General features: G+C 44.2%; 1 long non-coding RNA gene across 1 annotated transcript in view; it reads left to right on the forward strand.

The window, feature by feature from the left end:
- LOC124509689 (uncharacterized) overlaps positions 1 to 27,384 on the forward strand; it is a 147,385-nt gene that overhangs the window by 75,814 nt on the left and 44,187 nt on the right. The window lies entirely within an intron of this gene.

The raw sequence follows: 27,384 nt of genomic DNA on the forward strand, positions 1-27,384 counted from the left end.
CAGATTTCTCTAATTTTTAAATCATGCCTTTTTGCCTTAATCTCCCCCTTTTTTTCTGCTTCATTATTCTCCATAAGTTTGTCCTCTATATCACTGATTCTCTGTTCTGCGTCATCCATCCTTGCCGCCACAGCATCCATTCGAGATTGCAGCTCAGTTATACTATTTTTTTTCAGCCTGATCAGTTTTTACTTCTTTTGTCTCCATAGAAAAGAATTCTAATCTATTTTCGACTCCAGCTAGTATTCTTATAATGATTCTAAATTCTGGCTCAGACATCTTCCTTGTGTCTGTATTGGTTAAGTCCCTCACTGTCGTTTCTTCCTGCTCTTTCTTTTGTGGTGAATTCCTTCGTTTCGTCATTTTGGAAGGAGAAAAGGAATTAATAAGGTAGAAAAAATTAAAATTAAAAAACATTAAAATTAAAAAATTAAAAACACACACACACAAAATTGAATAAATGATTCTAGATCCTAGGTGTGTTTTGGTCTGGGTGTTGAAAGTGGCTTGATAGATTAGAGAAAAAAGGGGGGGGGGAAAGAAAAAAAGGAAATCTTGAAAATTTGAAAAAATGAATACACTGAAATAGACTAAAATGAAATGATGGAAGTAAAATAGAATTTGAAAAAATTTACACAAAAGTAAAAAATATAGTAGAAAAAAATAAAGAAAAATATTGTAAAAATTGAAAATAAAAATGAATTTTTTCTCTTTCTGTATTCAAGAAAAAGAAAAGAAACGAAAAAGAGAAAAGAAAAAGAAAAAAAGAAAATTGAATAGTTTCAGTTGGGCGGGGCTTAGTGTAATGACTCCCTTCTCCTCTAGATGGCGCTGCTTAGCTTACTGGGGTGGATTGTTGTGGCACTTGTAGGTGCATATGCGCATGCGCGGGAGGGGTGAAAATGGCATCACCCAGCTACCCAGTCCCTAGTGTCGGAACTCTGTTCTCCCCGATCAGCAGTTACACCCGTCCTTCGTCTTTGGCTTTCGTCCACTCCCCACTTCCACTCTGTTACCAAGCCCCAGGCAGCACCTCCCTCCCGAGTTTTGTCTCAGATGCGGCTGCCTTCCCCGACCCCCCTCACTTCTGAGGGACTGCTGCTTTGACCCGCTCTGCAGAGGGTCTCACCGAGCAATGGCTGGGTGCCGGCTGCACCCTGGAACGCTTGTGGTACCGTGCTGCTGCCAATTCCCAGAGACTGCGGCTGGGTGTCAGCCCACTCCAGAAAAAGTTTGCGAGATAGTGTAGCAGCAGTGCCTCAGGGATTATGGAAAATCACAACACACATCTAGCCCCAGGCTTCACCCCCAATGACCTTGTTCCAGCACCAGCAAATGTGGCCGTGTCTGGGGTCTGCTGGGCCAAGGTGGCCTCACAGCCTCTACCAAATATCCTTTCAGCAGTGGAACCGCTTCTCCCTGTGTGGCCCGAGAACCTCCCGGACCCCACTCTGCTCCTGGGGATTCGCCCTTCCCACCAGAGCACCGCCAGGTATCGTGCTGCGGAGTTGCAGACTCTACGCTCCCCTTGTTTACAGTCTTAATGGAATGTAAACCCTCTCCTTTCTCTTTTCTCCCTTTTTAGTTCAGTCCCTGTGGCTGTTTCCAATTTTCCACTTTCTCTCCAGCTGCTTTTGGGGAGGGGTGCTTTCCCCATTTTCTCCTCCCCACCGCCCGTCTCTCTCCACATGCAAAAACAGCTCCCTGTTTTCTGAGGCTTCTCTTTCCCCCAGTTCACCTCTCTGTGCCATGTACCTGCTGAGTTCTGTGGTTCAGGTTGTATAGATTGTTTTGTTAATCCTCAGATCAGTTTTCTGGGGGTACAGGATGGTTTAGTGTTGGTTTGGCTGTTACTTCATGGACGTAAGACACACAAAAAAACTTCCATGCTGTTCTGCCATCTTGGCTCCTCCCCCTTTTAAAAAATTTTTCAAATGTTTTTTTTTTTTCAAGAGAGATAGAGAAAGACAGTGTGAGCAGGGGAGGGGCAGAGAGAGAAAGAGAGACAGAATCTGAAGTAGGCCCCAGGCTCTGAGCTGTCAGCACAGCTGACATTGCAGCTCAGCTGTTGTGAGCTGAACTCACGAACTGTGAGATCATGACCAGAGCTAAAGACGGATGCTTAACTGACTCAGTCACTCAGGTGCCCTGATGTACAGTTCTATTAAAAGAGAACTTTGAGGGGCGTCTGGGTGGCTTAGTCGGTTGTGTGTCCAACCGTTGATTTTGGCTCAGGTCATGATCTCACCATTTACGGGATCAAGCCCTGCATTGGGCTCTGTGCTGACAGCTAGGAGCCTCCTTGGGATTCTCCCTCTCTCCATCTCTCTCTGCCCCTCCCCTGCTCATGCTCTCTTTCTGTCTCTCAAAACTAAATAAACATTTAAAAAAATGAAAACAGAGAACTTTGATCTGTCAAGTATCAGAGATTCCGCAGTGCTTTGGCTTTACAGGGAAACAGAATTTAAGAGGTTTATTTTTTGCCTGTGAAGCAATGTCACCCTTCTACCGTGGAGTCCTGAGAACATAAGCATCTGTACATGTGTGCGTGTGTGTCCTCCAAAAAAACCTGGAGGCCCTGTTCTCTTCTTCTCTCTTCCTGTAAACCATCTCTCCCAGTCTTGCTTTATCTGTCTCTTCTGTTCAGTGTTCTTTAATCCTATACTTCCTTGTAGCAGAAGGGAATGTAAACCAGAGTCACTGGGGAACTGACCTTCTTGGGTCGTTTTCTACAGATGCAGAGGATTAGCTGAAACAGGCAGTCTTGAGGGGAAGGATTACCTGAAGGACACAGTATGTCCCAGGGGAGGGAGGTCAGTGTTCTGGCAGAGATGACAGTCATAGTAGCTGTTGTCCTACAGTGATGGTGGCCTGGGGGCAGTGTGGTGAACACTGGCCATTGGGCTTCTGTTTGGGAATAAGAAAGGAGTGGCTGTCTTGGCAGTGAAACTATAGTATTTCACCATACCCACTGTGTCTGCTAGGGCTCTGGATTAAATATGGGGCTGGCACTAACTTACACCTTCCTTCACCTTCATATTACCTTGTTCTATCTGGGACTTCACTTTTTTCAAGGGATTGAAAAGCATTTCTCTTGCCCCGGCTGCCTGTTAGTAAGGGCCTGAGGAGGAAGGCAAGACACAGTTATTGCTTCTACCACTATTTCAGTCCTGATGGTGGCGCAGGTAATTATGCTTGGAAAACATTTACAGTAAAGTAGAACAGAGAAAATCTCCGTGGCCGACTCTGCAACGAACAGGAAATGGTGGCCATAAATAGTGGTGTCTAAATGAAGGGCTCCAGCATCATTCCTCCCTGCTCCCGGTTCCCACCTCCATTCCAACCCCACCCGGGATTTCTTTTTTTTTTTAAATTTTTTTTTTCAACGTTTATTTATTTTTGGGACAGAGAGAGACAGAGCATGAACGGGGGAGGGGCAGAGAGAGAGGGAGACACAGAATCGGAAACAGGCTCCAGGCTCTGAGCCATCAGCCCAGAGCCCGACGCGGGGCTCGAACTCACGGACCGCGAGATCGTGACCTGGCTGAAGTCGGACGCTTAACCGACTGCGCCACCCAGGCGCCCCCCCACCCGGGATTTCTTAATTTCTTCTTCCGTACACAGGTGTTGAGGATTGAGAACTGGCTGGTAAAATGCGTTCCCTTTTCACAGAGGGAAAAAGTATGAGTTATGGTGGAGGGTAGGATGTGGTAACGTAGGATGCCATGTCAGCTAGATGACAAACGTTTGTTGCGTGGCTACGGCAGCACACGGCGCACGGAGGATGCACATGAAAAGCAAGGGGTCTTGCTATTTACGTGCTGCCCCTGTACCTTGTCTTTACCTCTCCAGTGCATTCAGGTGTCACTTAGAATCGTTGGCATGAGTATTTTGTTGTCTGACATCTTTCTCTGGCTGTTAGAGCCTACTAACCTGTGTATAGGGCATCCCAGAAGTACTGGGAATTAATGCTCCCTGTGATTGACAGGAGCAGGTGCATAAACAGCCCACCTCCATCCCCCTCTACACAAGCTCCTATAGGTCTCCACTGGATTCAGCTTAGGGTAGCTTGCTTGATAATGGACCTTTTATTGGCTGCCTTGTTTTTCTCAGTCTCACTTCCCCACTCCTCTGTGGGTGTTTCCAGAAATCATCTCCCAAAGCAACCACTGGTACTTGGACCCTTACCTCAGGGTCTTCTGGGGGAACCCAAACTAAGGCCTAGCCTGTTGGAAAAGGTAGACATACTGTCGAGCGTGAAGAAGTACCATTGGCTTCAAGTTACAATCCTTCTGCTTAATTTTCTGTGTGACATGCAGAGTCCTCTGTCGTGAAGAAGAGAAATAGGTAAAGAAGCACTTATTTTGCTCTTGACAATACAGGGAAGAGGTTTCACTGTTTTATTGAAAAAGGAGGAATACAATTACGAATGTAATTACGAATCCAGCCATGGGCATGATGCCTCTGTCCTCCGTGGGGAGAAGGTTGAGAAGGCTTCTGGTGTGCGTGGCAGAGTCTGGCTGGGGGTGGGGCTACAGGGCTCTGCTGGGCAGCAAGGAGAGGGGAAATGCAGGTCACATTTTCAAGACCTTGGTGGTAGATTAAGTAACCTTCAGCACACGTTTGATAACTTGATATGTAATGCTCTTTGTTAGCCTTTTTTTTAACTTTATTTTTGAGAGAGAGAGAGAGAGAGAGAAGGAAAGCATGAGTGGGGGAGGAGCAGAGAGAGAGGGGGACAGAAGACCCAAGGCAGGTTCTGCGCTAACGGCAGAGAGCCCCTTGTGGGGCTGGAACCCACGAGCTGTGAGATCACGACCTGAGCCGAAGTCGGACGCTTAACCAACTGAACCACCCAGGCGCCCCTTTTTGGTAGCCTTTAAAACTAAAAGCAAAAGGCTCAAAAGTAATAGGATTGGGACTAAGAAAAAACCCTCATTTTCCAGGCAGTTACTGACCCTTGCAAAGTGGCTTCCTTGTGTTAATAGTGACAAGCCACCAGCCTCCAAGTTATTTATTACAGTGGAACAGCTGCAAGTCTATGAGTATGGATGTGTTCTGTAAAACCCTTTAAGCTTTCTTTCAAATACTGATTTTATTAGCATCAGTGATTGTCTCTGTTGAGTAGTTCAGCATGTAGTGAGCTGCACTGTTTATCTTTAGCCAGCGCTCGGAAACTGTTACTTAAGTAATGCAAAGGAAAGCCATTTTTGTTTGGGGTGTGCTGGCTCAAATCCCTGCCCGCTCTGTTCACCTGCTATTTACCTAGTGTGCAAGCAGGGCACTGCAGAGCAGAGCTGAGAAGTGGGATGCGAACCCTCCTTGGCATCCGCATTCCCCCTCTCCACAGAGGAGCTCCTTCCTTCCCTCGGGAAACAGGAAAGAGGTGCTAATAGCATCTGGGGTAAACTGCGTTCAAAATCTTGCTCTCAGGGGCATGGCTACCGGCCAGTCCGGCCACCGTGGACTGGTGTTTCATTTCCCTTCTCTTCCAGCTGGAGAGAAGCGGAATCTCAGGGTTCTACCAGGCAGGGAGGGGCCTGGAGGAAAAAGACTGGGTCTGAGTGTCTAATTGAATGCTTGCCCAGGTGCAAGAAATCAATTCTGTCCTCCCCACTGGAGGGATCTCCTCTGTGGTCACGTCCCCTTTTATCCAAATATATGGCACATTCGAAGGCACGCATTCAGGAGCCGACACCCGCAGCACCTTAGTGTCACTTAGTTCATCACGCCCCCTTCGACAAGAACCTTTCTTCTGAGTAACAGTAGAAAGTTGTTATTGTTTCCCTGGAGGGAGAATAATAGATATCTTGATGTGACACGTTCTGTGCAACGGGGACCCTGGCAAACAGAGTCTGCCGATTTCACAGAAAATAATTTGATTTCTGAAATCGTTATTTCAAGAGCATGCTTTTTTTTTTTTTAATTTTAAATGAGGATTCCACCTGCTGTACAGGGAGGAGTGAGGGAAAGGTGCCAGGAAGTGAAAGCCTGGTGAGGGAAATTAGAGATGGCTAAGTATTCTTAAGGAGCTGCAGCAAACACTGGGCACAGAGGCTGGCATTGGAAGGGGGCCAGCCTGAGCAAAAGGGGCTGACTGTCCTCCTCGCCAGCTCCAGTGGGCAGAGCTAGCAGAGAGGAAGCTGAAAAAAAAGGGAAGTTGAGGAGGATAAAAGTGAATAGAAAGGAGACTATTAATTCTGAGTCTTTAGGAAGAATTTGTGCTTTTACGAGGCAGCTGTTAAGTTAAGGGGACCAAGGGGGAAAGATAGGATAGAACCACAAGCCTTCTTCTAGAAGAGTTACCAGTTGAGAACACAGGCCTCTCTCTGTGGCTTCATCGTTATGCTTTATTTGTTTGCTGCATAATTCTCCCTGGGTCTTGCTCCTCTATGGAGATTTCTGATGAATTAAGCTACGCTGGTGTGTTATTTGGGGCTGGACACTCACTGTGTTTCTCTGCACAGGTCGTATATTTGCATTTGAAAGACGGTCTAAACTTGAAGAAATAATGTATCATGAGGGAATGGCAAACTCAATGAGGCCAACGTCAAGTGTTGTCCACCGCATCCCCCCCTTTCTTGTCACAGATCCATTTGTTGTGAGCTCAAAAAACATGATCTCGGGGTGCCTGGGTGGCTCAGTCGGTTAAGCATCTGACTCTTGATTTTAGCTCATGAACTGATGGCACGGTTCATGAATTTGAGCTCTGCATCAGGCTCCGTGCTGGCAGTCACTGGGGAGCCTGCTTGAGATTCTCTCTCTCCCTCTCTCTACTACTCCTCTGCTTGCACTCTATGTCTCAACAACAAATAAACATTACAAAAAAAAACCATGATCTCTCCAAATTTCTGTTGAACTGTTGTTCATCACATTTCTTAAATGTGTGGAATGCAAAATGTAAAATATCATTCCAGAAAAAGCACAAAGAGGGGCGCCTGGGTGGCGCAGTCGGTTAAGCGTCCGACTTCAGCCAGGTCACGATCTCGCGGTCCGTGAGTTCGAGCCCCGCGTCAGGCTCTGGGCTGATGGCTCAGAGCCTGGAGCCTGTTTCCGATTCTGTGTCTCCCTCTCTCTCTTCCCCTCCCCCGTTCATGCTCTGTCTCTCTCTGTCCCAAAAAAAATAAATAAACGTTGAAAAAAAAAATTAAAAAAAAAAAAAAAAGAAAAAGCACAAAGAAATCACAGGCAGGTTACAAGACCTGATGTCAGAGACATGTGAGCTGAACCAATGCCCTCACCCCAACTAGCCCAATGCTTGGCTGAAGGCATCTTCAGAAACTGCAAGTTTTACTATCATGTGAGGTCTGAATCGAGCATCGAGCAGAAGGCTCAACCTCGGAAGGTATCCAGTCACAGTTGGCCTCTTGTCAGAGTTTTCCAGGATACAAAGTCTTGTCCTAGAGCCTCTCTATACCTGTGGCACCTTGACAGGTAACCACCTAATTCATAATTTACACTCTGGGGTACTAGGCAAGGTACAATACCCCCCACCCCCCCAGATTCCAGTCTTCCATGAACAGATTTATTTCTAATGTGCTTTAAGGTAGGCCAGCACTGTTCAATCGAACTTTCTGGGATGGTGGAAATGTTCTATGTCTGCACTGTCCATACATAGCCTCTGGCCACATGTTATTTAGCACTTGAAATGTGGCTAGTTTGACTGGGAAGTGCATTTTAAATTTTATCTAAACTTAATTAATTTGCATTTCAATAGCAACATGTGGCTAGTGGCTACCGTGTTAGACACAGGGCAGAAGCACACCCCAAAATATGATAAAATGGAATAATTAGCAATATTTATTTTTAATGTCAAAGAGAAGCCTGGTACTGTGGAGTCCCCCATTTAAATGGCCATTTTTCTGGGTGGCCATGTCTGTCCGTGACTTTCACTGACTGCTACCCAATGTGTCTTCAGGGAAACATGTAAATTTGGTGTTAAGTGTAGAGTTCCCTTGTCCTCTTTTTCAGCCTCCAGGTCAGACTAACATGTAGGGCTGTTTTCTCCTCCAGACAATAGGCATTGCCTCCCAAAGCTGGATCCTTTCGTTCCGTAAAAGCGAGAAGCTGGAGCCTTTCCAAAGAATAAAAGCTTTCCTTGAAGACTCTGCCTAGGAATGACAGCATTAGTGGTTTGAATACATTAAAGGCCGGATCACTCTATGCCCACTCCAGGCGGATCACATATATACATATTTTTAATTCCTTGCCCTTGGTCAACCAACATAAGGGAATTGGGACTGAAATCCCATGTGAGCCTCCTTGGAATTTAAAGCCCACTTTGCTAAGACAGGATTAGGCAAGATAAAGGAAAAAGCAAGAAAATGAACACAAACACAATTAGACTAGACCAGCCCTCGAGTCAAGTCATGTGTAATTTCCAATACAAGAAGATTTAATTATGCCATCATGACCAAAATCACTTATTAAGTGCCCATTTATATGTGATGCTGGACCGGGAAGATATACAGAGAAAGTCCGCCTCAGTCTCAGCCCACTAGACAGACAATAATGAAACAGAGAGATATTCAGGATGGGAATTAAATGCATTAATGAATATTTACATTCAGTGCAAATGTAGCCCCCACAGAGCAGGCTTGAAACTCAAAAGACTAAAGAACAAAGCTCTGAACTGTTCTGTTGGATGCAGAAGGTGGGGGAGGAGGCTGTTTGGATCTCTTGTTCTCTTTGCCATGTGCATGAACGTGCTGTTTGTCCTTTGGGAAAGGTGTGTGTGTGTGTGTGTGTGTGTGTGTGTGTGTGTGTGCGTGTGGCGCAGGGGGCAGGTTCAGGATTTCTGCAGCCTGGAAGCTGTTCTCTTCCTGCTCCAAACCAGAGAGACACAGCGAACCACCACCTCTCCCTGCAGCATGCACTAATATAGGTCACAGAAGGTGAGTGGCTGAGAGAGAGAGAGAGAGAGAGAGAGAGAGAGAGAGAGAGAGAGAGAACAAATGAGAACTCCAGCAAGCCACACAGCAGTAGAACTCCACTCAACACACAACACCGGGAATCCCTCTAGACTAGGGGTGAAACAGGGATCTTCTTCCCCAAGGCGATGGAGGTGAGAGGGACAAACTAGGCTTGGGGAAAACCCAGGGAAGAGGCACCAGAGCTGGTAATCCAGAAACTGCGAAGACGGGGTGGGGGGGAGAAAATAAGGAAGAAAAGGAGACATTTGGGGGCAATTTCTTAAAAGTCACAGTTTTTCAAAGTGTGTTTTTAGGATGGCACATGCTGAGGTGGCTTGGCTAACTTGGAAAAGTTCGATGGTTTCAGTGAGCTAATGACAACCAGCGGCTTGGTCAGTTAGGAACGGGCAGTTCCAGCATGGCGCAGAGAGCTGTGCAACAGTCAGTTAGGAGCCTAAGAGTTTTGAGATCATCCATATCCAAACTGAGGTGGCATCCTTGAAAGATTAGGAAAAGCGTGAGGATTCTCTAAGTGTGATGGCTCTGATGTGAAGAAATGGCAGGAAAGAGATGTGATGAATTGACCTTTTCAAGTACCGTGCCTGGGTGGCTCAGTCGATTGGGTGTCTGACTCTTGGTTTTGACTCAGGTCATGATCTCGCGGTTCATGAGTTCGAGCCCCATATCGAGCTCCACACTGGAGCCCCTTGTGTAGAAGAGCTATCGTATTAACTGTAAGAATTCAGCTGGTCTGTTTGTGGTTCAGTCTCCACACGTGGTATACACTGGACCAGTGCCTTGCTCATGTTGCTCTGTTATTCATGTTGCTAAATAGTTTATCGTATCCCTCGCCTCATGTAATGCAGAAACTCTTCTTTCTAGAGCACGCTGAAGTAAATCCCAGAGCACGCTCCAGCTACCTGTCATCCCAAATTCCTCTATCTGTCTGCCTTGGGCTTCTGCTCTGAGTGGACGTGGAGCCCATTCTGCCTCATGGTAGGAAGATAGCTCCTGCTAGTTATTATAGTTACAGCTGTTATTTATTGCTAACATTTATTGACTTCTTACTGTGTACTGCGGCTATACATGTATTCTTTCCTTTAATTTCCAGTAACTTCATAGGGGAAGTACTATTATCCACATCTTATAGGTGTGGAAACAGATTGGGAGATGGATGGAATAGTGGCCCTCCACCCCAAAATGCGTGTCCACCCAGAACTTCAGAATGTGACTTTGTTCGGAAATAGGGTCTTTGTAGACGTAATGAGTTAAGATGTGGTCGTGTAAGAGTAGGGTGGGCCCCTAGCACAATGATGGGTGTCATTGTAAGAAGAGGAGAAGGCACACGGTGATACAGAGAGAAGAACCCATGTGAAGGCGGTGAAAAGATGGGGATAATACAGCAACCATCACCGTAAGCCAGGAAAGAGACATGGGACCCATTTCTTCCTGAGAGCTTCCAGAAGGAAGCAACCCTGTGGACCCATTGCTCTAGGACTTCTGGCCCCCTGAACTATGAGAGAAGACATTTCTGTCATTTTAAGTCACCCAGTGTGTGGTAATTTCTTACGGCAGCCCTAGGAAATGAATACAGAGGTGTTAAGTACCTTGTCCCAGATCACACTGTTAGTAAAGATCCCACTGTAGAAGCCAGGGTTTGAAACAAGATCTGTCTGATTCCAGAGCCACCATACTGAACACATATACTCTCCTTTTTCTCCATAGTACAACATCAAAACACTTCCACACTCCCCAGAAATTATCCCCTCTGTGTCATACTGAGGATGCATTAAACATTCTCCTTGGCCCTGGAAACCTGGGTTCTGTTACTTGACCATTTCATACCTACTTTCTGTGAGCTACACCAGTTTCTCTGGTTAAAAACAGGTATAGGCAAAAAAAAAAAAAAAAAACCCACACACACACAAAACAACAAAAACAAAACAAAAGCAGGTATAGGTACAGGTGTACATGTAAATACAGATATAAATAGATATAAATAAAATTCAGCATAAGGAAGGTTTTCACTCCTATTTGCCTTGGTTTCCCAGATACATGGCGTGGTGTTCTCCATATCTAACAAAAGTTCAACAATGTCTGTTAATTAATTAGGAAAGAAAGAATGGACATCTTCTCTTGAGGGCCTCGTAATCTCATTTCAACGATTAAATAAATCTCTAATCCCAAATCTGTGCACCTAGTTAAATAAAGTGAGGAAAACTTGGAAATTAATTTCTTTAATATGTAGCGATTAAGAGCACGGGCTTTGAATCACTGGTCATGGGCTCACTCACCTCTCCACCACTGCCTAGCTGTGTGTCATCGGGCAAGTTGATTTATCTCTCCAAGCTTCCTTGTCGTTGTTTTCAAAATGATGGGAACACTAGCCACTGTATAGGTTTCATTACTATTAAATGTGCTAATGAGTGGAACACACTTTACATGGTACCTGGCTCATACAAAGTGATCAGGCATGGTGGTTCTTGGAGCTGTAGATGTACATAAATATACAGCATGTGCATCGCTAGGATTTTAATGCTATTATCACATGAAGATATAGAGAGCAACATATATCTTAATTGCTACTAAAGTTGGATTCAGTCAGTTGCAATGGACCGTTTGGTTTTCTGCCTCTAAAGTCCTCTGTTAACAGATCCCTGTAGGTCACACTAAATGTAGCTAATTCAGACAGGAAGCCCCAGAATGGCAATGGCTGCTAAGATATTGGTGCACTGAGTGAGCAGGGGAGGTAAGCAGCCCCCTGCCCCCAGGAACCTGGTTGTCTTCATTCACTACCTGGACACCTATGGCTGTCCCATGCCTTGTGCTATCAAGGTACCTGTGGATAGTAGATGCTATTTCAATGTGTCTGTGCCTTTAACTGAATTCTTATTAATACCAGCCTCTCAGAAAGCTGTTGGTTGGAAATTGCTGGCAATTACATATCTAAAAATTTCTCGGTAGCAAAGAGCTGGGTAATATCACTTAATTGGAAGATACCAGTGATCTGGCTGCAACTGTGTTTGCAGAACGTCTGGCATCTCTACCATTTCTGAGCCTTCTAGATTAAGCAAATGGCTGAAATTCTGATCCTCTGCATGCAAACTCCCTGGTCAGCCGGTTACTCTGATGCAGGCCCAGATAAATCTCCAGAGCTCTGTTTCCCTTCCTGCAAAATAACATTCTTCTTCCTCACCTCTCATTTTTCTTGCTGAGTGGAGAAAGTGATATCTTTATGACCCTTAGAGGCAATGCATGATTTAGAATGGCTAAGTAAAGAGAGCCGTAAACAATGGTTGGGATGCAGAACGCTCACCACCTTCTAATTTATTTCCTCTCCATCTGACTTCAGACGGGAAAGGAAAAGTTGCCGTTTATTTGCAAGAACAATATTTTTATGGCTCAGCTTTATCAAGCTAGGTTCTGAGTCTGTTTAACATAAATTTCTCAGAGTTAAATGCCAATTGCATCGAAATGCTCTAAGGCCAAGGTATAAATGAGGTAAAAGTGGGGCAGGGCAAGAATTTCAGCAAAATCATCCGTACAGTACCGTCTGTGGAGGTTTTGGGTCCAGCTGGGCCAAACATATGCCGAGGAAGGTGAATAGGCCCTCTCCCCCTGTTCCTCAGACTCTGGCAAGAGGGGCTATGTTGACCCTGCAGTGTCTTTATATTATGAAATGTTTCCTACTTCTTCTCCTCCTTCTTGCCAGTTATCATTCATGTCTAGCCTGCTGTGTTGATCTGGATCATCCTCTACCATTCCCCAAAGCGGATCCTGAGATGGGGATGATTTGGGGGCAGCTTATTTGGGAGGGGACCCCAGGAAATGCCGTGAGGGAGAAAGAGGAAGTGAGACATCGAGCAGAGGATACCAATAAACGGGGTGCAAATGAACAGGTTAGTTCTGTGGGCAGCGGGGGCAAATTCCCACTGAGGAGCTTCTAAGAGACTGTGTGGAAGGTGTCTGAGAATCGAGAGGCAAGGAATGGGGGGCATTTATCCGCTAACTCCCATCTCTCTTTGGTTGATGGCTGCTCCCAGGGGATGTTAATTCCTGGCCACTTCTGGCCTGTCCTGCAGTTGGGGCTGTGCTGCAGGACAGGCCCGAAGTGGCCAGGAATTAACACCCCCTTGGGAGCAGCCGTCAACCAAAGAGAGATGGGAGCTGGCAGATAGGCAGAGTCGCAGATGCTGGCTGTAGAAAGTCCCTGGAGGTGTGCGGTGACAATAAGGAAACCGTGCACTGAAGCTGCAGGTGACTTCCCAGGTGGGTCAAGGCAATATGGACGGGGAACCAACAGCGGATGGAACACCTAATATCTGCCTCCTTCATCTCTGCTCAATCCTATCTCTAACCCTAACCCCAAGCCCACTGCCCTTGCCTCTCAAATCTCATCCCAATTAGTTCGGCTCCACCCGGCAAGAAACACTTGCTATGGTCCCACACCAGCCCCAACTCACATATTTAAGCTCACATGTTCTGTTTTGTTTTTAATTGTTTAAGCTTAGTTATTTTGAGAGAGAGAAAGAGAGGGTGAATGAGCAGGGGAGGGGCAGAGAGAGGGAGAGAAAGAATCCCAAGCAGGGATTGGTGCAGACAGTTGCAGAGCCCAACATGGGGCTCAAATCCACGAACCCGCGAGATCATGACCTGAGCCGAAATCAAGAACCGGATGGCTTAACCAACTGAGCCATCCAGGCACCCCTACGGTCACATGTTTAAATTCTCTGCCTGGTCTCTGGAGACATTTTTTTGGGGGATCCCCGGAATAATTAAAGTGGGGATAAGAATGATAGTGGATAAGGTTTGGGGGAAGTGAGAAGTAATTGCTGACTGTGGGTAAGAAACTGAAACTAGGAGTGGAGATCGGGGACAAATCATGAGGCTTCAGAAACCTTGCTAAGGAGAAGGTGGCCGCATCACCTTACAGTTGTCAACTGGGTATCAGGGGTGGGCTGATTAAACATTTTGGACAGAGACAGAGAAACTGCTGTGAGCTCTCCATGGGGAACCTTTCCGTTTGGAAGTTTCTCGCTCTCAGGACTCATCTGCTGTCTAGCAAATAACGCTGACAGCATTTAGATACTGTGCATTCAACGGGACATTTTATTTTCTGCCTTTTCGTATTTGTTTTCATTGTTGAAATAACAAGCTTTGAAAATATCATCGATGTCAGAGACATATGCCTTGACCTTCACCACTGGTTCCTGGCAACCTACAGGGAAAGCAGACGGTACAGTGAGCAAGGGCTCCATCCAAAGCAGGATTTTAATTTATCCTTTCTGGAACTGGATGCCATGAAAGGTAGGAGGAGGTGTGATTACTGCTTAGTGAGTTTTACCACATACATCTTCTTGGCGGTCAAGCAAAAATAATCACCACCGAGAACATGTAAGATAATAAACCATGAAAAACAATAATGTAATGAAATACACTTTTCCCACTAATTCTCCAGCACTAGTTTCTTCTTCACTGTGGTTGAGTAGGAGAGTGGTTTTTAGGAGGCTGCTTTGTTTACTCTTTAAATAAATGTTGGGCCGCCTGGGTGGCTCAGTCTGTTAAGCCTCCCACTCTTGGTTTCAGCTCAGGTCATGGTCTCATGGTTCATGGGTTCGAGCCCTGCATCGGGCTCTGCACTGACAGTGCAGAGCCTGCTTGGGATTCTCTCTCCCTCTCTCTGCCCTTTCCCTGCTTATGTGTGCGTGCTCTCTCTCTCTTTCTCTGTCAAAAGAAATAAACAAAAAAATGTTTATTGAGCACCTACTGTGCACAAAAGATTATTCTAGGCCGTATCCTAGACAGCATTACAAGGCCAAGAATAAAAAGAGACAAATGACATTACAAGGAAAAGGGTGAGAACAGACTCGTGTTTCTCTCTTCCTTTGTCTTGTGCTGATTCTTTTTTTTCATTGATCTCAAAGGATATACTGGTAACTTGACAGCTTGTGATGTTCCTCCTAATCCCCTTGTTATTTCTGTGGCAAAGAAGGTCTTAGAACTTGTACTGAGTGGAGAGTCGGGGGGAGCCTCCTCCCCAGTAACATTCCCCTAAGGCCTGGGGGTGAGGGCAGCTGAATGAGAAAATACCACTTTCGTCCAGGAAGCATTTGAATTGATTTTGGTGCGCCCACACCTACTTCAGTAATACACCATTCTCTAGAGCGCAGACTTTCGGGAAAGTCAACTGCAGTGAATACCAGGACGTGCTGATCCCCCTTCAGGAACAAGCACTTAACTCCCCCACCTGCTAAAGTGCTGCCTGCAGGCGGCCTTCAGGTGTTAGCCCTTTGGAGACTGCCTCAGCTGAAGAGAACTGCCCGGCCCAAGATCTTGCCGGGGTAAGTCTGCATCCTATGACCAGCTGACCAGTGCAGATACGAGGGCTCAACCCCCTTGTCGTAACTTGACACAATGCTGAGGGCCATCTCGGCCTCCAGCACAGCCGAACTCCTGCCTGCTCTAGCTTCTCTCTCCTGCCCTTCACAGGGACAAACCCCCAAGACACTCCTAATAAATGTCTCGGCATGCTAATCTCCATCTCAAAATTTGCTTTCCAGAAACCCAAACTATGACATGAACCCTCCAGAACAGAACGTAGGCTAAACTCAGAAGTAGCTAGGAGTGGGACATGAGAAATGACCATAATTATCATGAGCCTCTTACATAAAAGGCCGGGGGGGTGGGGCATGGAAAGCAACAATAGGCATAGAGGTCGGTGAGCGAAGTAGTCTTTGTTCCTGTGTGCACTTGGGGAACACCTGTGTTACGCACATGAGTGGGTGTGAGGCTGTGTGTATGCTGTTAATGATTTCCTCTCCGCACTGGAATGACAGTTGGCTGGTAGAGATGGAGGTAGGGATGGGTATGACTATAGCACTTGGCTGGAGGATTGTCTGTAGCTGTTTGCAAGCAGAGAGGCTCCAAAAACCCGATGGCTCTGTGGATGCTGCATGTGCCTTTCTGGCTGGTGTATTTGTCAGTTTTGAGCATTGCACATGCATTCCACTGTCTTTGGCAGATGGCATTGGGAAATGCCTATCAAACCTCTGGCTTATTTGAGAACATGGAGGGTTCCTAAATGGAACGGAGGAAAGAACAGAAGGGAAAGAATTGCTTCTAAGAATATTAAAGGGCAAGGGGACCTAGAAGTCCAACTCAATAATGTGGGCAGGCACCTACTATGTCAGTAACTGCTTCAAAGCCAGTATCAGAGAGTACGTGATGGAATCTGGGCAGGAAGGTTCAGCACATGTGACAGGGAATGAGAACATGCTGTTGAAAAAATAGAGGCCGCCTCCGATTTATTCATCTCTGCATCACTAATGCTTAGCTCCATGTCTGGTATGTAGCTGGCGCTAATCACGTGTTTACAGCAGGAATGAACACACTGAGGTGATGCGTGAGTGAAAGCATATAAGGGCTGCAGGGGAGGAAAAGAACAGATAGTTGGGGTTGACTTAGGAAGGCTTCGTGGGGTTTGAGATGGGCATAGGTGGGAGTGATATTTGGCATGGTACAAAACTGTATCCTAGATGGAAGGAGCAGTAGAGGTACAGGTAGAGAGGCTGGACTTTCAGAGTAGAAAATGAGAAAGGTCTATCGGAGGACAAGTTCTGAGCTGGCGACCAAGGAAAGAGAAGGGTCTAAAGGTTGGGTGAGGCCAGCTGGGGCACCTGGGTGGCTCAGTCAGTTGGGTATCTGACTCTTGGTTTTGGCTCACGTCATGATCTCATAGTTTGTTGGTTTGAGCCCCACATGTGGCTTCAGATTCTGTATCTCCCTCTTTCTCTCACTCTCTTTCTCTGCTCCTCCCCTGCTCATGCTCTCTCTCCGTCTCTTTCAAAATAAATAAGTAAAACTTAAAAAAATATTAAGGTTAGGTGGGACCAGTTAATGGGGGTCGTTGAGGGCTCCATCTGGCTTTGATCTGATGATCAGGGAAGACCCATCCAGAGCTCTTAAAGAGAGGACACAAGGTGGTGTTTTATAAAGGTAGGTATCTTTATTTTGCTTTGCAGGACTGGTGTTCTCTAGTTATCATTCTTGTCACCATCACTATCACCACCAAAGAGATGTCTTCAGCTACTATTCGATACTCAAACCATAAAAAACAAGAGTCAAATTCCCCATGACATTTGGTGAATTGACCACATGCATGTACTTCCTCCTTCTCCCAACACCAAAGTTATAGAAATGGAATAAAAACTCACTGCAATAAAGAGAATGATAGAGAGGGCTGGGAGCAGGTGAGATAGTTCAAAAAACTTCTGGAAGGTAGAAAATATAGGCAAGAGTTCACACTAATGAAGCAGGTAAAGGATGCCATAGAGCCCAAGCATGCATGGAGGGGCTACAATTAAGGGGGGAGGGCACAGCCTGTTTTGGAGAATTGCAGACGTAATGAAGGGGGACAAGGGGGAGACAGTGAGGATTCATTGGCAGTCTGAATATGAAACAGAAAACTCACCCACTCATGTCTACAACTCCAAGCAAAAAATAAGAGATGTCTTCTCAAAATAAATCGAATGTTGCCAGGTAAAAATTTTCTACATCCTGGCATTTAATAGCTACACAGTGTAATGGCAGAGGTGACAGGACAGCAAAAATATCCAAATATGCAGGACTCCCATCCTTCATCCCCTCCCCTCCACCTCCAGCAAGCATTTAAGGAAAACCTCTTGCAGAGGCAAGAGATAATTGGGGGAGGAAAGAAGAGAGTTTGAAATCCAGGAGGAGTAAAGTAAATATTGTATTGATGAAACAAGGGCAGGACACCACGAAAAGGTGAAAACTTGAGAACAAGGAAGTATACTTAGAAATTTAAAATATTATGGCTGAAATAAAACATGTGGAAAAGAATTAGAAGATGATGTAAAGAAAATCATTCAAAAAGTAGAATTAAAAGAAAAGACAAATATATAGGCTGGAACTCTTAGATAGGAGCTGCCCATCCACAGGTAGAATATCTTCTTCCTCAGGGAAACTCCAGTTCTGCTCTTTAGGCCTTTCAGCTGATTACATCAGGCCCACCCACACTGTGGAGATGAACTCCTTTACTTGAAGTCAACTGATTGTAAATGTTAACCATGTCAATAAAATACCTTCATGGCAACACCCAGATCAGCATTTGATCGAATAAGTGAGCACTGTAACTTAGCCAAGTTGATTCAAAAAAATTGACCATCACAGATGAAAACTATCACCACTACAACAAAAGAAGATCCATTCAGGAGGTCCAACATCTGCCTGATTAGGAGTTTCAGAAGGAGAAGATAGAGAAAAAGAGAGGGGAAGTTACCAAACCAACAAGGTGGAAAGTAAAACTGATTCCCAAACTGCAGATCGGGAACATGATATCCACATTCAAAATGCCTGTTGTGTGTCCGGCATAAGGGATATACAAACAAAGAGAACGGTGATCTAAAGAAATCACCAAGGATAAAGTTAGAGTCTTAAACATTTTCAGAGAGTAAAAAAAAATCACTGCCTACAGGAAACGAGAATCACACTGGTATCAAACTTTTCATTGTCAATACTGGACACCAAAGGATAGGGAGCATTGCCTTAGAAGGGATGACAGATCGTAATTTTCAACTTGTAGCTTTCTACACAGTCAGATGCAATCTCCCCTCAAACATGATGGTAAAATACACTTTCAGAAATGTCCAAGAACTTGGTCTTCCACACATCTTATCTTAGGATATTACTTGAGGATGTGTTGTGGCAAATCAAGGGTGTAACCAAGGAAAGACGTGGGATCTGGGAAATGGTGACACCCTGGGGCAGCAGGGAAGGGACATCCCAGGATGACAGCCATACATCGCCCCCTGAGGAGGATGGAGGACTGAGGGAGGGAGGTTTCCTTAAAACATACACACACACACACAGCAACACACCACGATAGGTTGGGGGGTTTAATCATTTGGGAGAGAGATATCTCAAAGGGGACGGGGAGAGACTGTTATCAGTATAATTTGGTTTGGCCACGTACTGTATGCTTTCATTTATATGAAGTGTCCTGCATAGGCAAATCCATAGAGACAGAAAGTAGAGTAGTGGTTGCCAGGGGTGGAGTGGGGTGGAGTAGGGTGTGTGGGGAGGGGGATGGGGGTGATGGCTAAGGGGTACATGGTTTGTTTTGGGGGTGGAAAAATGTTCTGAAACTGGTGGTGGAGTCACACCTATGCGAATTCACTAAAAGCCATCAGATTGTATGCTTAGATGAGTGATTTGTGTGTACATTATATCTCAGTGAAGCCGTTGAGTAAAAAAAGAGAGGCACCTGGATGGCTCAGTCTGTTAAGTGACCAGCTCTTGATTTTGGCTCAGGTCGTGATCTCACGGTTCATGGGTTTGAGCCCCGCGTCTAGCTCTGCACTGGCAGCAGGGAGCCTGCTCGGGATTCTCTCTCTTTCATTCTGTCTCTCTCTCTGCCCCTCCCTCCCTCCCTCTCTCTCTCTCTCTCTCTCTCTCTCAAAAACAAATAAACTTTAAAAAAAATTCATGAAGGGGCGCCTAGGTGGTTCAGTCAGTTCAGCATCTGACTTTGGCTCAGGTCATGATCTCACAGCTCATGAGTTCGAGCCCCATATCCGGCTCTGTGCTGACAGCTTGGAGCCTGAAGCCTCCTTCAGAGTCTGTGTCTCCCTCTCTCTGCCCCTCCCCCACTCATGCTCTGTCTCTCTCTTTCTCTCAATAATGAATAAACATTTAAAAAATTTAAAAAAAAAACTCATGAAGATTAACTGGAAGCTCCTCAAGGGAAATTCATGCCGTTATCTTGCCAGCCTGGCGCAGTATTTACAAAGGGCACTCTACCATACGCTGGCCATCTTCCGTTCTTCTCTGAGCTTCTATCAGCCACTTTCCTAGGCTGCTCCCAGCAGCTCTGCTCCTCGGCTGAACTCTCCCATCTCACACCCAGCCTTTTCCCCATGGTTGGACTTTGGTGCCTTGTCCCTTCCCCCGCTACCGATCAGACTGGCACCACTATTTCCCTTATTTCCACCAGTCTCAATACCGCTCACCCACCTCCTGCCTCAGTCTGCCAGGCAATTTCTAGCACATCATGAAATTAGCCTCCCTCAAACCCATGCTGGTAAATCTCTTCTACAAAATAACGTCCTCCATGCTCAACTCGGGAGATGCTAGGACTATCCCTGCCAGAGATGCTTGGAGAGAGGGGTTCCCCCACTGGGACAGAGATTGGATTCAGAATGACCAGTGCTTCTCAAAATTTAAAGTGCGCACAAATCAACGGAATCAGCTGGGGATCTCGTTAAAAGGCAGATACTGATTCAGCAGCTCTGGGGCCTGAGGTTGTACATGCCCAACAAGATCCCCAGTGGTGTTCCAGCTGCTGGTCCTGGGACCCCACTTTGAGGATCAAGGAGATAGACCGTCTCTGAGGTCCATTTCATCTCTGACTTCTCATCTTATACCTGACGAAACTGATAGGGATCCCAGCTACATTTCATCTGACTCTGCTAATGCAGCTCATGAACACGAGCTCTCTCTGGAGGTCCTGCCAGCATAAGTTACAACTTAACAGAAAGGAAAATGGCTTTTCTTTTAGGCAAGATAACCTTGCTAGCATTGAGAAGCTATGGACCAAATACGGAGCATAAACTATGATTATAATACTATAGAATCTTCTTTATCCCATGGAAGTTGATTAATTTCAGGGGAATGTTTCTATTTGACTGATATTTAAGCATCATTTGTGAATGAATGGCATATAAATCATTTTTAGGATCTGGCAGACTGGGCCGGGACGAAGAGAATACACCATGATCATTTTTAACTCAACCACAGATTCACAACCCTAGAAATTCAAGAGGGTAAAACCTATAGATTTCCAGGTTACACTTCACACTAATTATTATCATCATTGTTGTTATTACTTTTATTATTTTAAATCAGAGTAATTCATGAAAATAATTGAAAAACTCAATTTGTACAGAAAAGTGTGTGTCATAAAAGGCTATCATTACTGATATCACCCCTTCCCAATTGCATCTACTTTTAAATGACTTTGCCCCTTCCTTTTTTGTAGTTACTTCCACATCGCTAAAGACAATAGATATTCTACAATTTCTTGATTTATCAATTGCGCACATTGTATATTGGCTCCTTGCTATGGGAAACGAGAATTTCACTCCGGTGTTTCTTCTCTCCTCAGCTAACCAATAAATTCATCTCTCTTGTTTGGTTCCATTATTAGTTACCTCTGTGGCTTTAAGTAATGTATTTTAATCTCTCTTTTATCAGCTAGAGAAGAAGTAAAGTATCCTTAGTTCTTCGCTTTTTAAGGTGAGGATCGTAGGGATGCTACCCTTTCTCAACTCCTTCTCCAATGCCTACCTCCTGAATTTTGCCACCATATACTTATTTACATTTAGTCTTGCATTTGAAGGTTGATGACAACGATAAATACACAATTCAAATAAACAAATCTTTGTTTTTTTCTGTGGGGTTGTTCCACAAGTGGAAAATCAACAATGTTTACATTACCGTGGCTACGTAAACATTGTTCATCGGCAGCAAAAATGTATATGGTATCTCCTTTCTCCAAAACGATTTCTTGAAACTTCGAATTGTTTTCATATTGCACTAACAAATTAGGCCCTCAACTTACAGAGATATTCTTAGTTGAAGAGTGCTTATTTTATGAGTTAAAAGTGTCAGAAAATTCTCAGGTCTTTTTTCTGACCTTAACATGTTTGTGGGGCCTGTTTTAATTTTGTTCAGGCCCTGACTCATCCTTGTCTCTGGTTCTTAGTGAAGGCCGAGCTCAGGTTGTTCCAAGACACACGATAAGAAGGAACATCTGGTTCTTCAAAACTCGCTCTGCAGTAAAAGACCAACAAACCTTTGATTATTATTCAGAAGCCGAAAGGTCAAGATTCCCTTCCCTTACTTGCATTAGTATTTTTTTAATTGAAGTATATTTGGTATAGAATATCCTATAAGTTTCAGATGTGCGTCATAGTGATTTGATATTTTTGTACATTATAAAGTGATCCTCATGATAAGCCTAGTTACCATCTGTCACCATACAAAGTCATTACAATATTATTGACTATATTCCCGATGCTGTACCTTTCTTAAACTGCACGTTATTACCCAATAGTGGGTCGTGAAATGAATTTACTGGGTCACAACTAACAGTTCTAAAAAGTGAAGTAGAATAGAATAGGCAGACTTCATTACCTATAGTAACGTTTAGGCATTGTTTAAATAATATGTGTGTGTTCTGGTTGCATGTGAAATACAGATTTTACTTCTTTTAGTGTTGGTTGCTATTGAAAAAGCTTCAAAGATTCTGTCTTGTGTGCTGAATTGATCTCCTTTTGGACTAATTTCCAGTCTGGGAGTTGCCCTCCTTAACTCTGTGGTTTAAGGAGCTGGGACCACACCTTCAGTGTGTCTAATGGAGCTCCGGGCTCTGCTGCCCCTCTTCTCTGAGATGTATTTTCCCAAGAGGGTTACTGGCTCAAGTTCCTCTTGGATTTTTAGACCCCCAATTCCAATGGGACTCCTGGTGGGAAACTGGTTGTCTCCGTCAGGCACTGTGCCTTGGCATGTTGAAAACCAGAACAGATGATTCCTTTTTTTTCTTTTATTTAAAAGTTTATTTATTTATTTTTGAGAGACACAGAAATAGAGAGAGCAAGCCGGGGGGGGGGGGGAGCAGAGAGAGAGGGAGAGAGAGAATTCCAAGCAGGCTCCATAGTGTCAACATAGAGCCCAACCTGGAGCTCAAAACCACAAATAAACGCTGAGGTCATGATCAGGACCGAAATCAAGATTTGGGTGCTTCACCTACTGAGCCACCCAGGTGTCTCTGAGCAGACCATTTCTTGAGAAATTATCTTTGGGAATAACCATGAAATAAAATGAATAATAATACTAGGTAGAAAAGAAATGTAGACAGGGAACATTTTCTTTGATTTAACATTTGATATCTCATGCCAATAAAAAAATTAATAAAATAAATTTACAGTACAAAACAAAGCCAAAGGTATCAGATTAACACTTTTAGATGACATTGCTGTCATTTTTGAAAACAAACAAACAAAAAAAACAACAAAAAAGGGAAAACGCCATGGAGAAATACTTCCAAAGGGTGACCACAACTGGGTTCAGAGATTTCATCCATGGAATGACATAATTAAGTAACTCGATTTTTATTCTTTGTCTCTACAGTGCTTTGGTTCTCACTGTTTATTTTGAAATTTTCTTTTTTTTAAGCTTATTTATTTATTCGAGAGAGGGAGAGAGAGAGAGCAAGTGCATGCCACGTTTACTCCTGCAAGTGGGGGAGAAGCAGAGAGAGACAGGGAGAGAGAGAATCCCAAACAGGCTCTGTGCGGCCAGCACGGAGCCCAACGTGAGGCTTGAGCCCACGAAACTCATGACCTGAGTCAAAACCAAGAGTCAGACATTTAACCGACTGAGCCATCCAGGTGCCCCTTAAATCTGTTGTTTAATTGTGAGGATGTGCAACACCACGGGGGTTGGAGACAGGAACGGCATTCAGTGTGAACCCGGGCGATTCAAAACTGAATTTTCTCCAGAAATGAACCCATGTAGCTTGGTCAGCATGTGTCAGGGCTAACTCCAGAACTGTGAATTCCCTCAATTCACTTCCTTGTGGAATACTGTGTTGATTGAAGAATAACCACTAAAAAGTGCCACGGTGAAGCTTCCATGTATATTACAGTATGAAACCGTAAAAGTAACAGCGCCAAAAGATTGTTTGGAGGAGGAGTATTTTATCACTGACTTGTATAGACATGCCACCGCATGGTGAAAACAAAGCCGACCCCAGTAGCTAGTGTTATTATTGTTTTAAAATTATCCGTACACAGCGCACTGCTTATAGCCTGCACCTGGGACTGACCGTTCCTGCTCCCCCACTTGTGGTACACCCAATTTCAGAAACAAAAGTTGTGCCCACTCTTTCACAAGGTTTTTTTGCTGATTTGTTTAGGGCCCTTCAGTAACATTAGGGAAATAAATGTGTAAGGCACAACCCAGTGATTCTTGCTCACAACTAGCCCCTCATTTTCCTTTGCTGGGCTCTAAGCCAGGGAACAGGTTTCTGGACTTTTCTTGGCTCTGAGGGAGCACTCCCAGTGCGTGTGTGTGTGTGTGTGTGTGTGTGTGTGTGTGTGTGTGTTTAGCAAGTTGCTGGGGAAAGAGGGTAAGTGTTGGGTGGAATGAAGAAATCACAAGACAACAGATTTCACTACACAGTGTACCTAGGGTATACGTATATGCTAAGTGGAAGGAAAGCCTTGAGCATTCCCTAATACTCCTAAGATAAATTAAAGTACAATCAAAATTTTGTGGGGGTTTTTTTTGGCTAATATACAGTAGTCCCCTCTTATCTGCATGGAGGTATGTTCCAAGACCCCTGGTGGATGCCTGAAACTGTAGATAGAACCAAACCCTATATATATTGTGTTTTTTTCCTATACACACATACCTGTGATAAAGTTTAATTGATAAATTAGGCACAGTAAGAGATTAACAATAATAATAAACATAGAACAATTATAAAACAATATACAGTAAAACCTGGGATTGTGAGTAGCTTGTTCCATGAGTGTTCTGCAAGACGGGCAAACATTTCTAATAAATTTTAACTTGATAAATGAGCGATGTCTTGCAATACAAGTAGTTCTTGACGCCAAATGTCACATGATCACAACTGAGCCGATGGTTCTTGAAATTCACTTTGACATACCAAGTGCTTTGGATTTGCAAGCATGTTTCCAGAATGAACTATGCTTGCAAACCAAGGTTTTACTGTACTGTAACAAACTTTATGTGAATGTGGTCTCTCTCTCTCTCCAGATATTTTGTTGTGCTGAACGCACCCTTCTTCTTGTGATGATGTGAGATGATAAAATGTCTATGTGATGTCATGAAGCAAGGTGCATGTCACAGGCATTGTGACGTAACGCTAGGCTACTATGGATTTATTGATGATTCCTCAGAAAGAGGATCATCCACTTCCCAACCTCAGCTGACCCCGGGTAGCTGAAATCATGGATAAAGGAGGGCTGCCATACATGCAAGTTCCCATGGCCATCCTCAGGGACTGTCTCTCTGTTTCCCACACCCATCCCCAGTTGTTTTTTTCTCTCAGTTACAGAAAGCAACTCAAAATAAACTTTCCTTCGGATCCTCTAATGAGAGCCACACTTCCATCTGGCCTGCCCTTGTTTTCTTTTTCTTCACCTTTCAAGTACGAGAACATTTGAGACTGACTCAATCTGCCTTCAGCATTATAAATGTGCCTTCCCAGTTTACGTGCTTACCTCTCTCAACAACAAAGGTTTCCTAGCCTTGTATGCATGCGGCTTACCACGGCTTACCATGGCTTACCACGCTAATACCACCCCCCAGCCTAGCCTGGCATTCAGAGCCCAATGGATGGATTTCTTCCAGAGGGAACACAATGCTGAAAATGGAGGAATATCTTGGTGCCAATAAAATGTTCTGAAACCCTAACTCCCTGACTTCAAGCAGCTTTCCCATCTTCTTTTGAACTCAGCATTCTCCAGATAAGAATGAGCCCGGGCTTCTTGATTTCTCCTCTTGTTTTATGCGCACTGTGGCCTGAAATGTGACCCTGGGACTCCCTCTGTCCTTAGGACCAGCTCAGCCTGTGCTTCTCCTTCAGCTTCAAATAGTGAAGAAAGTCCTAAACCCCTTACTTTCTTATTGTCCATGTAATTGGCATAGCTTGCTGCTCGGCAATGGAGATATCCACTTGGGGGTCCTAGGCAGCCAAAGGGAGTATAAGCCTCTTGAGGGCAGAGTCTGTTCATCTCGTGCAGCATATATCCTTGGGCATAATGTATACAGAATAAATTTGCCTCATGAATAAAAAGCTTAAAAATAGAAGGTACGAGAGAGCCGTAAAATGTACTCCCGTGTTAATTTGAGTGTGTGTATGTATGTGAAGTTATCATTTAAAATTCTTCGGGGAGCACCTGGGTGGCTCAGTCGGTTAAGTGTCTGACTTCTGGCTCAGGTCACGATCTCACAGTTTGTTAGTTCGAGCCCTGCATCAGGATCTGTGCTGACAGCTCAGAGCCTGGAGCCTGCTTTAGATTCTGTGTCTCCCTCTCTCTCTCTCTGCCCCTCCCCTGCTTTCTTTCTCTCTCTCTCTCAAAAATAAATAAATATTAAACATTTTTAAAAATCTGTGTATTTGTCATTATAAAGCAAAAGGTTTCAAAACAACAAGAAAAAGATAAACACACCAATAGATAATTTGGGAATGACGTGAACATTTTGTTTTCGTATGTTTCCTGGTTATTTATGTTTCTTCTTGTGTAGAATGTCTGCTGACTATCAATAGCAATAAAGGAAGTACAAGTTTAAACAATAGCAAGAAACCACTTTTTGACCTGCCTAAGTGGCAAAGATTTTTTAAAAATGTGTAATACTACCTACTGTTGGGAAAGGTTCCACGTGGAGTCTAATATACTAAGACACTGTAAGGGCAGAGAATCTTTATGAATGGCAGTTTTCATCAAGAGACTTAAAATGTACATATTCTACAACTTATTTGGAAAGACTGTTTGACAGTATCTTCTGAAGCTGAACATATGCCATCTTTTATGATCTAGCAACTCCATTCCTAGGTACACATCCAAAAGAAATGTGTACATATGTTCACGAAGAGACATGTACTGGAATGTTCATAGAAGCACTATTCATAACAGCCCTAAATCGAAAAGTACTCCAGTGCCCATCAACAGTAGAGTGGGTAATGAGCGGTGGCATATTCACACAATGGAATACCATCCAATAATAAGAATGAATAAATGATTACTAAACCCAACGACAGAGATGCGGTGCACCAACGACATCCTGTTGAGTGATAGGGGCCAGATAAAAAAGAATACATACCGTATGAGTGATTCTGTTTATATGAAGTTAAAAAAACAGCAACACTCATTTATTGTGTTAAAAGTCAGTATAATAGTTACCTTTAGGGTGTTTAGAAACTGGGACAGTGGCTTTGGGGATGCTGGTGCTATTTTTTTGATCTGAGTATTGGTTCTATCAGTGTGTTCATCAAGATACAAATTCATCAAGCAACACACACGTGATTTGTGTGCTTTTCTGGATGGATGTTAAACTTTAATAAAACTAAAGTCTGCATACTCTTTTACCTAGTAATTTCACAACTAGCGTTTTATCCTGCTGAAATAATTGTAGATGTTCACTGAGGATTTATATGCAAGGCTTTTCCTTCAAAATGTTACTTTTAGTAGTGAGAAATTAAAAACTACAGAAATGTCAAATGATAGTGAAATGGTCAAATATATTATGGAACAATATGTACCGCCCTGAAAGGTCATGTTTAGGATGAATACATAATGACATGGGAAAATATGATTTCATGTAAAGTGATAAAAAGCAGGATGCTAAACTGTGTACA

This window comes from Lynx rufus, unplaced genomic scaffold (assembly GCF_022079265.1).
Source record: "Lynx rufus isolate CCGP_SWC_20201006 ecotype Redwood Valley unplaced genomic scaffold, mLynRuf1.p SCAF_14, whole genome shotgun sequence".
Classification (NCBI taxonomy): Eukaryota; Metazoa; Chordata; class Mammalia; order Carnivora; family Felidae; genus Lynx; species Lynx rufus.